Source organism: Astatotilapia calliptera, chromosome 12 (genome assembly GCF_900246225.1).
Source record: "Astatotilapia calliptera chromosome 12, fAstCal1.2, whole genome shotgun sequence".
In the NCBI taxonomy this organism is placed as follows: Eukaryota; Metazoa; Chordata; class Actinopteri; order Cichliformes; family Cichlidae; genus Astatotilapia; species Astatotilapia calliptera.
The window spans coordinates 7,358,543-7,373,485 of record NC_039313.1 but is presented as its reverse complement, the minus strand read 5'-3'; the positions used below and the strand labels follow the sequence as shown (position 1 = coordinate 7,373,485).

Genomic DNA, 14,943 nt, shown 5'->3' with positions numbered 1-14,943 from the left:
GGAACCCCTTGCCTTATACAAAGCAGAAAATTTACATATTTGACATGACCACAGTACGCGACTTGACAGAGATAGAGCCCAGCAAATTTATTGTTGCGTCAATTTTTTCAGCCAATATTAACAACTCGCTGATCTATCGGTAACGACGTTAAGAATGATTTATAGAGAAGAGAGAAACAACGCTCAGCCATGAGTGTTGATGCTGCATATCTTGTCCACCAGAGGGCACTTTGCAAACAAATATTTGAGTGCCACAAACAAAGTAACCAGATGACGTGAATAAAGTCAGACAAGACATAAACAAGTAAAAAAGTAACTACACTTGACTTAAGTGTTAGGGAAATTTGATTGTGCTTTTTTTTTTAAGGCTAATAAATTGGCATTTCAGGGTTGGTATCAGTTTGAAAAATAATATATTGATCAGTCTCCACAGTATCCGCCTCCAGTAAAGCATAATCACACTCTGATTTAATATTATTTCTAGGATGCTTTATGATAGAGTGTCCAGGACATTTGTCTAGCAGCCCACCAGTTTTACCTACAGTCTTTACTTTCCATATTTGGCTCTTCACGCAGATAAGCTGCATAAAATTACTATAAATACTTTCTTACACTAAGTCTGTGAAGGTTCTCAGTCATCCAGGTCATCAGAGTCTAAGGCGCTTGGAAAGAAAAGCGTCTGGACTTCTTCAAGTTTCCTTGAAGACGTTTCACCTCTCATCCGAGAAGCTTCTTCAGTTCTAAGAGCCATTGGTGGAGAGTCCCAGATTTGAAGCCCTATGGGAGTGTCCGCAAGAGGGTCATGGACCCCCTATTGATCCTCTATCTAATCACACGGGCTAAAGTGTGAAAACAGGTGTGGGTTACAACTAGCCAAAGTTTCAGGTTACCCATTGTGAAACCTAGCCGCACCCTATCATGTGATTTACTGAGGTCATATGGCCCGGGATGTGAGTGGGCAGTAAGGCGTCTGGGAAGGATTTTAAACTCTCCACCAATTACTCTTTTGAACCGAAGAAGCTTTTCGGATGAGAGGTGAAATGTCTTCAAGGAAACTTAAAGAAAACCAGACGCTTTTCCTTTTCCTTTCCAAGCTCCTTAGACTTTCTTACACTAAGTTAACCTCAAATTTCAGAGAAAGAAGTATTGTTGCTCATTGTTAGAAAAAAACTAACAATGAGCTTTAATTTCATATTTTGAAGAAACAAATACAAAGCAAAAGCAATCACAGTGACTTGAGTAAAAGATTGAAACACCAGGTCAACTTTTTTGTGTGTGTAACAGCTTTAAACGTTTGGAAAAAATAAATAAAAATAAGTGTAAAACTCAAACAACAAAACAAAATAAATACATAACCACATATCAAATTATCTTCTAACTGAGACTCATAAACGTAAGAAGCAGATCTGAACTATCTAACTAAGCTGTCAGTAATATGAAATCATTTCCAGTGGTTACGAAATGAAAAAGCTTGTGATTGTTCAGGGGAAAAGCACACTCTGACTTGCATGAATTCACTCTCTTACTTCAGGAGAATCTAAAACACTATGGGGGATTTTATGGTTTATTAAAATGGGACCATTATGTTAGGCTTAACTCTCAAACCATTGGTAGCTTGTGGGCTAACTACTAACCTGATCTGGCCTCACAGTCAAATTTTCATCTTTATTATTCATGCATTTTTGTCTCAGATGAAGAAGAGGCATGAAGAGGTACTACAGCTTAAACAGTACTCTAAGGTATTGCCATTCGACAATGGGTGCTAATTTGTACCCATGTGGTTTTGATTCAAGGACCACTTCTGATTCCTGGCAACATTTTTTAGTATAAAGTTAAAGAATGACTATTTTTTTGAAATATTATTATTTAATAAGTTGAAACAGGGAGGCATTTGTAAAATACTTGCTTGTTCTTACTGAACCCTTGAATCTTCTTTCTCTCATATCTGCCTCAGACAAGCAGACAGCAAAGCAAAGACTGAACCTAAAACCTTCTTCCTGAATTTTGCCCAAATGCTTTTTATCAAGTCTAAGAGTTAAATCAATATGCTAACTTGTTTGTTTACTAGACCCCAAACAGACTGTCTCCTCAAACTGCAATTATTTAAACCAAGAAACACCTTTTAACTTCTTGGGTATATATTTACCTTTTTAACACTGGGTACACTGTACCTGTATGGATACAAACAGACTTTTGACATTAGTTGTCATGGACTGACATAACTGATAGCAAAACAAAACAACAAAATTTAAGGACACAAATAATAAGAACAAGGTGTTCTCTGTGTTTCTAAACCATAACTTGATTTTAATGTCTGAGATGACTTTTAATGCTTTTGAAATCCAGCTAATTTACTTGGGTTCTGTATGATCATGACACTTCATGTCTTTTTGGCTTATGTCAAACAGTAAACATAATGTATAAGTCCTGAAAAGGTGCTGTGAACATAATGGTGATATAATAACCCAAAATGTCACATTTTTGCTAAGACAAATGTGAGAAACTACAAATGCTCAGGAAAAACACTGCCCAGGAAAAAAATACTTTAAAATGAGCTACATTAGCAACACTTTGCCAGCTTTTTTAAAGAAAAGATTTGTAGCTGGCAGACAGAGCACAATGGGATGGCTTTAATGAGCACTCATCAGCGGCAACGTAACTGTGGCTGTGCAAGTGTAGCCCTCTGAATAACAAGCTGTTATCTCCATTAGATGCCTAAAGAGGAAAACCTAAATTCTACTTGGCAAACGGAAGAGAAGCCAGCTCTTCTTGGGGCTGCCCACTTGTGCCTTCACGCATGGATGACGGCATTAACCCCTGAACGAGCAACGTGCTGCAACGAGCACTCCCCAACACGAAGAAGCCCTATCAGCTTAATCAGTTTTAACGCTCCACTGCACAGCTCACCCTAAGTCAACATTTAGTTTTGTCCCATTAGCTTCCATTACACCAGTCAACATTTCAAAATAGCAAAGTCCAGTGAAAAACATGGCGGGAGAGAGGATGTATGGAGCCTGAAGTGTCAGGACTCGCTGTCTGCTGAGCACAGCTGGCCCTCAGTGAGGCCGTTTGCATCACACTTTACATTCAGTGCTTGGCTCATTCGCCCCTCCACAGCAAAAGGATGTTATGTAGGATTTAAATGTTGGACTTTACGGTTATAGAATGACCCCCACTATAATAGGCCAATGTAAACTGTCAGACTCAATTTAATCCCTGCAGCTGCTTTTGCAAGCAGGTCAGAGGTCAGCAGCATAACAGCAACCCTGGAGCTGAGAGAAATGTAACGCCTTGCTCAAAGAGAGGGGATTGCATTTCTGCAACCCAAATATAAAGACTACTAGGAAATCTATAGGCAGACTAATGCAGCCTCGGATTAAAGCAGGAAAAAAAGCTCTAAATTTACGAAGAACTAAAAGCGTAATACTCAGATGCAACACTCCCCCAAAAGCACAGCTCCTGGTATCATAACATTCAGGCGATTTCCAGACACAGTGATGACAGAATGAAAGAAGTTAGAGCGAATGGGAACTCAAAAGAGGTTAAATGTTTACTGTTTGCTGAGATAAAGACGTGAGAGAACAGAAAGAAGGTTAATTATCCTCACAGTACACTTCTGCACTCCAGACTGTTCAAAGAAAGGCAGCATCTCAAATATTGTTTTAAAGTTAATACAGCATTTTTGGTAAACATGTTAATTATCACTACAATGCTGTCAACATCTCTCAAGTTGTTTTATCATTTAAATGGAGAACAAAATAAAAAGTCCATGAGAAGCAGTGCACACATATTTAATTGAACACCTGTATGTAGCTAATGACTCTGCAGAAAGCCTCAGGATCTGCTGACCCCACTCTATCACGACTTACCACTAACAGTTGAACATGGAAAATTTAGTAGTAAGGAAATTCAAAGCTGGACTTTTGCACAGGTAGCATCTTATTATAATACCACTCCTGAGAGCGAGCCGTTCTTTCAAAAATGTTTGTAGAAGCAGTCTGCATTTTATACACCTGTGGCCATGGAGATGATTGCCACATCTGAATTAACATCTGATTTAGATGCAGGAGTGAATTTACAGTGCTTCAGTCTGCCCACAGTTGCTGCTCATCTGCAAGCTGCTTTTCAACCCACCTCCTCCTTTCACACCTCCCAGCACTGGGCCGTACCACCAGATACAAATTATCGCAGATAGAAATGTCAGCCTTGTTTTGACTATAGTGGTCTTGACAGATTTCTGGTAAGTGGCTCTTAGATTTCTGTTGCACGTCAAACAGTGTTGATTATTCGATTAAATTTATCGCATGTGAAAAATTCCCAAAAGAGGAGAGACTCTGGAAAAATAATTTGCTGCAAATAGTCAGGAATTAGAGGGGCATGATTATATGGCCTAAGCAAAGAGTATTTATCATCATCAGTGCAGCCTCTCCATATAGTATCTTCCTCCAGCAAAGCATAATCACACTCTGATTTAATATTCTTTCTAGTAGGCTTTATGACAGAGTGTCCAGGCCATTTGTCTAGCAGCCCACCAGTTTTACCTAAAGTCTTTACTTTCCATATGTGGCTCCTGACTCATAACACACTGTGTTATTACAGGATGGGTCTTTGGCATCAAATAACCCAGCAGGCACATAAAGGACTGAAAGCCTTTCCTCCCATTTAGAGCATCATTAAATCCACACTGTCAAACACCCCTCTGTGCTTTGATTGAGGATTCAGTTCACTTCAGAAGGCAGGGGTCGTCACCATCACTAAGAGACAGATGGCTTCAGCTTGATGTGGCACCTGCTGTGTAAAGGACACTTTAAACTCAATGAAAAGGGCCCTGCTTCTCAATGTTACAGGTTTAAGTATCATCTGGATAAATATGGAAAGTTTTTTTCCGCAGAGATAAAATCGAGAGCTGAAACATTGCGCTAAGCACAGAGAGCGCAGTAAAAACTACTATCTGGGAAAGTAGCCTATTTTTTGTAGAGACTTAATGATTTTGACAATGATGTCTGAAAAGAACATTTTTTTAAGAGACAACCGAGTGAATCATCTGAGCCTGATGGTCTTGCTGTATCAAGTCAAACAGACAGTACACATGCCACATTTCATACTAGCAGCCTCGTAGCTGTTTAGTCCAACGACACACACACACACACACACACACACACACACACACACACACACACACACACGCAAACACACACGCACACACAGCAGCTGTTTATTGGCCTGATAGACCCTCTGCTGTCTGCAGATCCACAAGAGGGGATGCTACACAGTGGTAAACATGACTCTGGCCCAACATTTTTGAGACTTGTTGGCATTAAATTCAAAATGATATAGTTTTCTTAAAATGGTATGTTCTCTCAGTTTACGCATTCGATATGTTTTTTATGCTCTATTGTAAATGAAATGTGGGTTTGTGAGATTTGCAAGTCCCTGTGCTTTTTCTGTCCTAACTTTTTCAGATTTTGTAGTTTGTAGTTTGTAGGTTCAGATTGTTAAAACGAGCATGCAGGTTTACAGAAGCATTTTCAGTGTCAGCTGTTAACTTGTACAGTTTTTCTAATTGAAGTTTTATGCTAGAAAAACTGTACTTAAGAAGCTTGACAGTAAAGCAGGATGTGGCAGAGCTCTGCAGGGTCTAGTTTTGCAGGTTTACTCACCCTGCAAACACAGAATTTAGCTCTCAAATCCACTCTTCTCTGTGTCTGTGTTTCTCTCAATCCCAACCAATGACAGCAGATGGCCCCGCCCCTCCCTGAGCCTGTTCTGCAGGAGGTTTCTTCCTGTTAAAAGGGAGTTTTTCCTTCCCATGATCACAAAGTGCCTGCTCATAGGGAGTTGTTTGATTGTTCTTACAACCTGACAACATAAAGCACCTTGAGGTGACTGTTGTTGTGATTTGGTGCTATATAAATAAAACTGAATGGAGAATCGAACCGAACTGAATCAACCAGTTATTTAAAGACTCAAGACACGAGCCGTTGCCAAACTCAAATAGGCAGGTAAATAGGTTTTGGGAAACAGTTATTAAGGGGCTGTGTACAACAGATAAGGACAGATAAAAGAGCAAGTGGGCTATCAGTCATGTAAACCTATAACACTGATACCAAGCTGTTAGATAAACCCAAAGTACAGTTGGATTCAATGCTTGACAGATGCTTTTAATGTCAAACTCCTGATAACAATAGAGGCAAACTGCTGATCTCATCAAATTAATAGAATCCATCCTCTGGGCACCACGAATATGCACTCACCAGCCACTTTATTATGTGCGCATGTGTAACTGTTCATCAGTGCAAATATCAAATCAGCCAATCACCCGGCACTTGACCATGTCTATATTTAGCCATGTAGACATGGTTAAGTTGATCTGCTGGAATTCAAACGGAGCATCAGAATGTTCAAGAAAAGTAAGTGACTCTGAACGCAGCATGGTTGTTGTTGCCAGACTGGTCTGAGTATCTCAGAAAGTGCTGATCTGCTGGGATTTTCCTGTAAAACTATCTCTAAGGTTTACAGAGTATAGTCCGCGAAAATATCCAGTGAGCGGCAGTTCTCTGGATGGAAAATGCCTTGTTAATACCAACGGTAACAGGACAATGGCAAAAGTGCTTTGCGTTTATAGGACAGGAACAGTAACTCACATAACCACTTGTTATAACTAAGTTATGCAAAAGCATCTCTGAATCCACAAGCCATGCAACTTTAAAGTAGGTGGGCTACAGCAGCAGAAGACCATGGCAGTTTCAACTCCTTTCAGCTCAGAAAAAGGAAAATGAGACTATGCTCTCCTAAAAAATTGGATGACAGAAGACTGGAACATGCCTGGTGTGATGAGTTATGATTTCTGCTGCAACATTGTGATGGTAGGGTCAGATTCTGGTATAGAAGTGCAGCTGTTAGCACAAGCTTGCACAGAAATGCACAGAAAGACCTCAGCTCATCAGCTGGGATATACCTGTGTGAGGTTTGCATGTTTTCACGACTGCACAGGGTACGTGTGCAATCGTTCAGGTTCTCGCCTCATACTCTGATTTCCTCCTACAGTCCAGATTCTAGCCTGCTGTGGATGTGAGAGTGACTGTAGTGACCTCACACCATATACTCCAGCCCACTGCCACCCTCAATGAGATAAGCTTTTAAGAAAATGAATAGATAGAGTTGAGGTGTTGGATTAACCAGAGATCAAGGGAGAAAACTAGCCAAAAATCATATGAGCTCCTCTGGTGTTCATTTAGACAACAGTGAGAGTCGGTTCTCACTCCTAAGTTGTCACATGCGAAGGACCGATTGGACTTTAACCCCAGTTAAGCTCAAGCACCATTTTCAGTGTGCAGGGTAAATCCTGTGAAGTGGGTGTAAACAAAAAAAGCAAATCAAATGTAAAAAGTGATTCAAACAGTGAAAAAACAGCAGCTTAAAACCGAATGGAAAGCACAAAGCTCAAAATAAAACACCTGAGGAAAACAGACACCTCCATGCAGGCTTTTCTGTGGACACACTCATGAGTCATTTTTAGTCACATTATTCTAATTTAGTCACATTCAAGAGTCACACATTGTATCACCGTTCCTCTTCCCCACTGTTTTTCTTTCCCTCTTTCTTTCTCCCTTTTCTTTCCCCCAGTCATGTCTGTCCCGTGTGCAGCAAGTGAAAATAAAATAAAATAAACAATAAAAGCAAAGGTGAATCAAATAGACCAATACGGCAAGGGATGGTCCATTTGGTAAAGTAAATCCGTTGGACATCTTTCTTTGCCCTTGGACAATAATTCTGATGGCAAAAGAACCAAACGGGACAGGCGGGAAAAAAAGAGTCACACATTGTGCTCAGCCTGCATTATGAACAGCAGTTTGCTCTAAGCAGCCATTTTTGGACACTAATATAAATACAATTCATACATTATACATCGTAATTTGTTCGGGATTTTTTCAAACATGTAGGAAGAGCTGGGAGGTTTTGGTTTTTGAGGTTTTGACACCACAGTTAAGGCTTTTGCTGTTTGATGCTGGCTGTGTCAGCTTCCAGTTTCAAACTAATTTGGATTTATTTATGCAGCTCTTCTGCTGCTGTTTGTGTGAACACTTCTTTCATTACTGACCAGCTTAGTAAGAGAATACCAAGAATCCATTAAAAATAAAATGTACAGCACAGCAAGGCAATCCTTTCATCTGCTCAAAGTCGAAGAGAAACACACTTCCGTGTTTTCACTAATGCAACAATTTACTTTCAGCTGAAGCAGAGTGTCTCATTTTGCCCCCCATGGCATTTCTTATAAGCAGACAGAGAATCAGGGCAGTGTAGAAATCTTCTAACTCTTAAAACAGAGTCATAAATCTAAAGAGATTCCGCTTCTGTGAGAAGACGGGACCAAAGTGCTCCAAATCCATTCACTGACCCTTTCCTACAATGAGGATCCCTGCTGTGCTTTCCTTCACCCCTCCACCCTCTCGGAATATAAACCCTGCTGACATGTACCACTTATAAAATGTTTTCTCAGATTTTCCTTTTGTCTTCAAAGAGAAATCTCTGAATGGAAAGCAAACAACACATCTTCATACTTGAAGTTAATTATCACCCTCTGTGCACTGCGGACAATTTGTACTTTAAAATGCTTTAAAGTGGAGGGGAGGGGGGGGGGCACAAGTGTACTAAGCCTGCTGCATTTGAGACAATTCTGAGTAATAAACACAGAAGACTTGAGGGCAAAGCTGCAGTTTGTGCAATTCAAAGCTTGGTCCATGTGTTTGGAAAGGAGGCTTGGTTCCCATTGCACTTGGAATACAGGCGGAACCAAAGACATCCTTTAACTAAGGGGTGTCAAAAATAAGACCTGGGGGCCTGAATCAGCCCACTGTCCCACTCAAAGGCTTTGAATATGAAATGTAGTAGAGTGCATACATTTTGAGCTTTTAACTGTACTTTTATATGTTTTACAGATTTTCCACTTTGAAATACCTCCCGTATGGTCACTCATATAACACCAAAGTATTTAACAGATAAAACATAAAAATTAAATGGTAGAAAAATTACTTTTTTTACTATCTACTACAGAATTGTGTTATGTTTGTTTCTGAAGTGTGTTCACAGTTTTAAAAAAGATCATTTTCTGTGAATTAACCACGTTTTTTTATTCATGTAATTTTACATTTGCCATATACAAAAACGGAGACACTGTTGAAATTGCATTTTTTTTTTTAAAATTAAGACATTTAAGACATCTTAAGGATTAAAGACCAGTGTGGGCTGTATGTGGGCCACAATGTAAAATGAGTGACATCCCTGCTTTAAATGCAACAAACAATAAACTGCAGTAAACTTTACTGCAGCCTAAAGCTGATGCTTAAATTAGCTATGAAAAATGCAAAATATTCTCTGGGCAAGATTATTTTTATAACTAAAGTAAAAGAATATGTGAATACAGCTGCTTAAGTTTTATCACATCGTCCTGCAGCTGCTGTGAAACATTTGAAGTCAGGCAAAGTAAAGCAGGAGGCCACAGAAGGTAACAGACGGGTCAAATGATCCGACTCGGTGTTGCATTGCTTTGGCTGTTTGAAGATACAGAAATCTTTCCTTTCTCCCACAGTCGCATGAAATGAAACAGGCAATTACCATCAGTGCCACTTCTCTGACATTCCATGGACAGCAAACATAATTACAAGTGTAAATTGTTTAAAGCATATAGCGGATTTTCTATTCAGCTTTTCTGTATATATTTATATACATTAAACCCACAACAATTCTTCACTCCATCTCTACTCTAGACTGCAAACTTGCATGTGAGGATGATTGCTTGGGCCTATAAATATCTTCATCATATCTGTCATTTGATCTGTAATAAGATGCCACAGATATCTGACCTGATTAAAGCAAGGCTTGGGGTTATATGAGATTATATTCACATAGTTTAAAATCAGGATATTCTAGGAGTTTATCATCCTTGACTCTATAAGTCGTGACAGCAGTTTATATCTGGCAGGCATTACATCTGATATTGCACAGATATCAGCTATAGATAACACACAGATAACAGCGAATAAGCAGAATAGGGTAGAGCAAAGACATAGGGAAAAAAATATGTGTGTTTGTTTGTGTCAGCATATAGAGCAAATTTAAACAACCACTGTAAGCCCTTTACATTTATTTACAGGTAACTTTTGTTTCATGGTGACTTCACATTACTGACATCACCGCTCTGTCTCTCGATGTCAGCACTATAAACCCAGTGTGCTGCTGAGTCCACCTCTGGTTTAGTTAGTTCAGCAGAATGAGAAAGGCTTCAGGATGGAAAATTAAGTTTTTGAGTAACCCTTGCAGGATGTTTTCTTTTTTTTATTGCCTTTGTTAAAGTTGCTGATGTTGTTCTATTTATTAAAGTTAATACATCTTGTAGGGCAGTCCAAACAGAATGACTAGGTCACATTTAAGAAGTATGCCTAGCAGATGGCGAGGTAACTAACCAGATTTACCAACGGGTTGCACCAGCACAAACTGGTTTAAAAACAATTACTGTCAGTACTTACAGAAACACTGCAGTTAGGAAATTGTGTGCAAGAGGTGGGAAGATTCTTTTGGAAGGTTTTTTTTTTATAGGGTGAGGAATACACACAAAATGATTTACTACCATTTGTGACACGCAATTTACTGCTAACTAAACTGACAAAAAAACACATCTTATTTTTTTGTGCAAGCAAAGTGAGACATTTCTCCATCTGTGCCAATTTAACTACTCCTACATTTGCTCAGTGAACTCAGAGTCTAGACCTAGAACCCAGAAAAGAGTCGCACGATACCAGCGGCAACTGAACTTCTTGTAACTCTTCAACTTTTAGTGCCGGGTTCTTTCCAACATACTGTGAATCAGCAGCAGGAATTTCACAGCCCGTGCAATGGGTTCACCACAAAATTGCTGAAGTGCGGAGAGAAAGGAGGAATGGTGACGTTGACTTTGTACCCAATACCGAAAATAACCAAGCCCTGGATGGACGTCGATTGATCAATGCATTTACATGAACAAACTCTAAAAACACACTTTTCTTTAACTAAGTTTTTATTACAGTCAAATTTAACCGTTAGAAATCCAGGACCATGGACAGCGCACAAGGGTTTTGCATTAGGCTTCATGCACTTTGACAGTAAGTGAGCTACAGACAATTACCAAAGCCTGTTTTGATTATAATGACTCTACCGTACACTGTACGCCCTATATTTATATGCTTTTCTGCACCTGTCCGGTTAGTTTACTGGGAGCTGAATATCATTGCTTAGTTTGCGACCTTGCTCAAAATTGCTCTGCTCTTGGTAGATTGGGTATGTTATATTCAAATGAACTGACAGCACATGTGTTAGAAAACAGCATTATTTCTGTAAATCACCCGCAAAACTAATCACACCTGTCAGCGCTGTCTGGGGATTTGCGCTCACACAATACTTTACCACAGTGACTTTCTAACATGCTCACAATAACACTACTGGCATTTATCAAGAGTTTTAATAAATTGCCATCTTGTCCCCAACTCCCACCCCTAAAAACCTAACAACACAGAAAAATAATCTGGGTTTTGGCACTAGATAAAAGGTCTGCATATGACGAAAGTTATAATAGTTAATTCATAAACGTTGTTGCTGAAATGGTTGTTTCAAACTCCATGCAAGAAAAAGATGTATATATGAAAATACAATTTAGTTAATCAAATGTAATGAAAATCTTTTGTTCTAGTGCTGATTACAGTCATTCAGGACTTAATAATTATGACCACATAATACGGCTCTCTTCACGTGTTCCATTCTAATTGCTCCACTTTCATTTTGCTCTCAAAGCAGAGCTGCTGCAACACAATGAAAGTGAAATCCATCAAATGCAAATGTGTGAATGTCTAAAATGCTGCAAATGCTTAAAGTGTCCCATTAGATAGAAACAGCAGGGAACCACAAGGCAATATAAAAATACAGGAGCTTTAAATGTTGCTGTTATGATTCATGCAGGCTTGCTGTTGATTATATGTTAACAGACAAAGACATTTAAAGTCTTAAGATAATGTCCCCAGTTTAACGTAATGGAAGGGGAACAGCTATTTTACAATATGAACAATTTAACTCCAGATTTCTCTAAATCACTTCTCGGTAAATCAGTGCAGGAGCAAAACAGCCCCACATTAAGCTGCAGATGTTAAAGGAAATGCAGCTCATGCAAGCTATTGTGCTTACGACACAGATGATGGGAAACAAGCCAGAATTTGGAAATAGCGACTGAAGAAATACAAAAATAAACGTGGCTGTGATTATATAAAAGTACTAATGACAGATCAACGCTCGTTTAGCCTGCCTCCGCTCTAAAATAGAAAGCGTATTGCAATACATTGCAACACCAGCAGTTCATTCAACAGAAAATGTGTGCAGCTGAGCATGATCTATGTGGGTCAGTGGAAATATTCAAATTTAACACAACGGTGCCCAAGTAAAAGGGCAAGCAAGGGTTACTGGTTAGCTTATAGAAGCTTTGTGTAATTTTGTGCCTGCAGGTAAAGCATTAAAGATTAATTTCAACTGTCAGATGAAATTCTCGCATCTTCAAAAAGTTTGAAATTGAGAACAATCGCTTACGCAGGACTTTTCCGTGTGTGTGTGTCTGTGACTAGAGATTGATGACAGTGCATTTCTCGAATGTTCATCGTGGGTTTTGAATAGGCATTTTGGGCACAAGAAGATGATGTACAGCATCTGTTCAAAGGCAAAAATAACATCAAGTAAAGTTTATGATGCTCTCCCATGATGCTATAAATTCTCATTAGTGTTATTGGAGGCTTTTTTTCACAGCATGTCCTGTGTGGACACCAAAGTCAGTGCTTGGAGAGCTAGAAGTTTTTGCAGCTGTATGCTGGCTGACAGTCGGCAGAACAACAACGCATCCCGAGAGGCAACTGGATCAACAGAGTCGGCTGATGTGACTTATGCAGAAATCAATAGCTGGGGCCTCTCGGCACCCTGGATTTATCTTTATGACATTATGTATTTGTGACAGATCTGAGAGGATTTAAATTACACTTCCACAGGATAAAATAACCTAAGCTAACATTTCTTTTATTTCAGCAGGACTGGAGTTTTTTGGGTAATGAAAACTCAACATTTTACTAATAGTTTCTTTTTCTTCTGATGGTTTGAACCCCTCTGTAATGAAACAGACACAAATAAAAAACAAATTCACTGTGCTTCAGGGTAATATATGAGTCTAATGTTAATGGAGCAGTTTCAATTTCATTTCTGTCATTTTCACACTAAAAGAGATGCAAGAGAAGCACTGAATAAGTGATTTTTTTCAGTGATACAAATGATTCCCCAAAGATGGATGTCAGCAACTTCAGTCAACAAAACTTAATGTGTCTGTCAGGTGGAGAAGAGGTTCCATGGTGTCCTGGTACTTTGTTGGATGTCAGTGCGATTGATAGCTGTGCCTCCCCCTCTTTTGGCTGAGACGGTTCTGCCTCTGTTCTGAACCATTGGCCACAGATGGCCTCGTTAATGGCTATGTCTGTCACTGACATGTGGCAGAAAGAAAAGCAAAGGGTGCTGTCTGAACACTACATCAGAATTTCTCAGCAGTCACAATATCTCTAAAGTACAACTACAACCAAACAGTCATGAAGTCCTCTGAAACTAAAGTCAAGGTATCTCTTTATTTCTTTGGATGTTTGGGCTATTCAAGTCTAAACAGATATAATTATGCCATTTTGAACTGTCTGGGGTTTTTTTTGCATGGTGGTTAGAAGTATTGCCTCAACAGCAAGAAGGTTCAAATCCACCATCTGGTCTGACTCTGGTCTGCATGCTGGGATAGGCTCCACCCTCCCAATGACCCTGAAGTGAATAAGAGTATGGATGGATGTTTCCAAATGTTTCCTGTTAAACCTGAATCATTCAAATTAAACCACCAAACTAAAATCATGTCTATCCCCAGTTTTTTACATCATTAATCAGCTGTCTGCAGTCAGTGTGTAATGTATATTAACAGCATAGTAGATGCTAGACATAGACATACATCTTCATCTCCACTGCATTACAACTGCTAATTTTGTTTTATTATACTGTTTAGTTAATGTTAGATGTAGGCTATTTAAGGTTAGAAAACATCACAGTCTGAGATAAAATACACAATTTTTCAACAAAAAGCCCTTTGCTTTACATGAACTTCTTAATACAACTGGTAGATATTTCCTTAAATAAACACGGCTGTTCTCTGTTTATCACTCATCACAGTAAATGAGAGATTAGAAGATAGACTGAGCTACCTGCTGGCGAGATATAAAGGAGTGAAAACAGCCAATAATGACCAACAAGATTAGATCCAAATCAGGATTAAATTTAAACCTTTAGGATCTGAACATTTAGGCACCATGCTATCGTGTAATGTTATCTGAAAAGTCTGTGCAGAACTTTGCTGAATGCTCTTTACCCAGCCCACAGAGTCATTCTGTGTTTGTCACTGGATTGTAGCTTTTAGTCCCATCTGTCTGCTCAACCTGTCCCCCACTAACCAGTCTTGCCAGTCTGCCCTTCAGTCACAGTGCCCTCTGGAACAGTTCAGCTAGTCTGCTCTGCCTTTGGACTTGCCTGACTTGTCTTGATAGGCTTTGTGCCTGAGGTCTTCTTCCCAGTTTTCCAGCCAGTAGCCTGTCCTAACTGTCCCCAGTTGTCTGATTTTCTTGGATTTTTGTGTCCTCATGCATTTTTAATCTTCTTCTGTTTTTTTTCCCTGGAAACCTTCCCTGGGACTTTTTTTGTTTTTATTTTCCTTTTTTGTTCAGCAACACTGTTTTTCTTCATCTGTGAGGCTTTGCTACCCCCTGTAAGTTTTCATTCAGACTTTTTGTTCTTTATTCAATCTGAGCTCTTAGTGCATTTGGGTTCACACTATTCTACTTTAATCAGTTTTACAATAGCAGG

The 14,943-nt window shown here is 39.3% G+C and overlaps 1 protein-coding gene across 1 annotated transcript in view; it reads right to left on the bottom strand.

Moving 5' to 3' along the window:
* Positions 1–14,943, bottom strand: part of zmat4a (zinc finger, matrin-type 4a) — a 154,750-nt gene that overhangs the window by 48,133 nt on the left and 91,674 nt on the right. The window lies entirely within an intron of this gene.